This window comes from Carlito syrichta, unplaced genomic scaffold, assembly GCF_000164805.1.
Source record: "Carlito syrichta isolate Samal-C Ts95f unplaced genomic scaffold, Tarsius_syrichta-2.0.1 Scaffold305574, whole genome shotgun sequence".
NCBI classification, from domain to species: Eukaryota; Metazoa; Chordata; class Mammalia; order Primates; family Tarsiidae; genus Carlito; species Carlito syrichta.
In genome coordinates this window covers 297,514-300,697 of record NW_007249670.1, presented here as the reverse complement: position 1 = coordinate 300,697, position 3,184 = coordinate 297,514, and positions in this window count along the sequence as shown.

The following is a 3,184-nucleotide window of genomic DNA, read 5'->3' as shown; positions in this document are numbered from 1 at the left end:
ACCTAATACATTCCACTTAACTTTTATGCTCTAGCAGTATAAAAATAAAAAATATTTGTTGTGTATAGACCACACAAGTAATAAAATCATAATGAAAGGTAGGTGAATGATATACACAAAATTCAAGCTCATAAATATCTCCAAGAGTAAGAGAGAAAAAGAGACCTAAGAAGGAAAACTGTGACTATAAAGAAATTGGTAATATTATCTAAAGTGTACATATATGTTCTTTATACTTTTTTACAGGAATAAAATATGTCTTAATTTAAAATATGTTGCAATCTGCTTCCATAATTATCATCTTTTTGAGTCATGTTGCTCATTTCAACAATGTTACAAATTAATTTCTCAACATAAGATAAAAATACTGTTTTCTTTGATCTACTAGATATATTTCAGATGTCACATTTACCTTTCTTGTATAATTTATGACTTGATAAGATTCTATTGCTTCTAGAGCTAAGTGAAATATAACACTCAGTGAGGTCACATCACTTCATGTCGAAATCAATTCTCTGACTTCAGCCATTGTAATAAACATGTTAAATTATGTCAGTAACACATGAAGAAGTTCTTTATAAGTTTACTGTAATCTTTCATCAATACCATTCTTACTACCCATAGGCATAGCATAGGTGGATAGGTCTCCTGGGAATCAGGCAATTCCCCCTAACATGGTTAGTAAGTACTTTTGAACATTTATATCTCATTATCATTTTGCAATTTGATACAACTCAATATGTTTTTGGGAAAAACCAAAACAACAATAATTAAAAAAAAACCAACAACAACAACCAATGATGAGCATCTTCTTATAGAGAACTTAGTGTTAACAATATTAGAATGTGTCCTCTGTCCCAGGCATGACCATTTAGTTCCACCACAATCGCTATCACTCTCTTTCAGGGCAATTAGGAATACACTTACAATAATCAGAGGTAATCAGATTGTGTCAGAGTACAGAGCCTTTTCTGTACCTATTTAGAATGGGTAAGGAGACAGGTAGTGAAAATAAGGAAAATACAGGGGCACCAAAAATGTATACACATTTAAGAGAAGTTATCTATGCATTACTTTTCAAAGTTGAATTGAGTTAGGCAGCAATGTGTACTATAATGTTTGCTCAACAGTGCTTCCACCGTTTTCTTTGACTGTCCTGCCTGTCACATGGTGACACTAGCATTCATTTGCTTAATGCCATCTTTTGAGTGAAAGACATATTTAAAATATGTATACATTTTTTGGGCACCTCTTGTATATCCAATGAATATTGTGCAGAAACAAAGGTTTATGTGGATAAACATAAAACAAAAATTCAGCAACTGGTTGTTAATTTGGATTATAATTTATCTAAGTATTATTTATTTATTTATGGCTTAATTCAAATTCTGCATCTCCAGAAACTTTTTTCATGATTTCCTTCCCCATCTCCACCCAAGTAACTATAATTGTTCATCTGAAACTACCTAACTTTTCTTTTACACTTATTACTACTCAGCATTATTTCACAGTTCTATGTGTTTACATAAACTACAAATAAGCACTGAAGTATATGGTGAAAATTATAACTTGAATGATTAGTGACTAAAATTTAAAAAGCAAACCATATCAACCAGGATACTATGTTGTAAGCAACAGATATCTGGCTAAATGAAACAAAGGTAAATTTGTGAAGAACACATTGAAGGTCTCCTAAAAAGATGTTTGGAAAATCAAGTTTTAAATAAAATAGACCCACAGGTGCTAAAATAAAGAGAAGTCACAGCAGGAAGAATGGTGAGTACAAGGCCCTAAAATAAAAACCTCCAGCCTTCCCTTCCACGCATGTTGCTTAGCCTTTTACAGGGATCAGGAAGTGTATCTATGGGAGAAATGTCCATGGAGGGAAGATGTCCTCACAGTAAATAACTGCTCCAGATGAGGAGGAGGTAATTCTTAGAATGATGGAAGGAAAAGAGGGAGGAAGGAAGGGAAGAAGAAAAGTTATGCAATTACACAGGAAGAATGAGGTTATGTACCCATAAATCAATATCACTACCTACCCCATAAAAAATAACCAAAATGGTGTAGTATTTAATTATTCTTGGCCGCACTGTCTCTTTGCCTACACACATTTTATTGCCAATACTAAAGTTACCAAAGTTTCCAAACCAAAAAGCAGAGCTAAAATCTGATGAGAATTTCTTCCCCAGATATATGAAAGCAGGTCTCATATCTTAAAAAAAAAAAGTAGATGTAATATTAGTAAATTCCATTATAAACAGAATACCATTACATAAAATCAGAACTATCTCTCAAATAATTATGAAGATAACAAGAGAGGAGATAGAGAAAAGCTAGGCAGACAGACAGGTTCCTGGTAACAATGTAGCAAAATTCTGGCAGGTCTGTTTGCTGATACATTCCTGTTGGTAAACAAGCTTCCTACAAGCCTCTCAAGCTGCTGGGATGGAAAAACAACCAATCAGCTCACCATCAGGCCCCTGCCTCCTGCTGATTGGTCCTTAGTACTGACCAATCAGCACAGCTAGTGCTGACCAATCAGCTCATAGATAATGCTAACCAATTGGCTTGGCTTGGTCTTAGGACTATACAAGAACCAGGTTTCAGCCCAAGATCAGCAACCCCCTCGGGTCCCGCCGCTGTGGGAGCTTTTCTGTCCTCCCAATAAATCCTGCTTTCTCAACTTTCTAGCCATCAGTGCCCCTCATTCCTTCTGGGCATGAGACAAGAACCCCAACCTGAAAAGCTGCAGAACATCGTCAGAGCCCAAGAGCCGTGCACCTAAGAAGCTGCCTTGCCAGCCAATGGAGCCAACTGAACTGGGAGAGCTGCAGGCAGAATGCAGGACTCCAAAGCTGAGACGCTCCTGGGGCTAGGCTTTCCAGCCCACAGAATCAGCAACACTCTCAGGGCTTGGCTTGCCAGCCCATGAGACCCAACACTCCTGGAGCTAGTTTGCCAGCCTATGGAGCTGACACTCTCTGGGGCTTAGCTTGCTGACCCACTGAGCTGATGCTTTCCAAGCCTAGGATGACCTGAAACAATCTGTATCGATATGGCCATTATAGCTATAGAACCAAACGTAACTACTGATTGTGTTATCTCACTTTATTTATTTATACAACTACCCTAAACACTAAAACAAATTATACGCAGTTTAATATATTTAAACAAACATAGG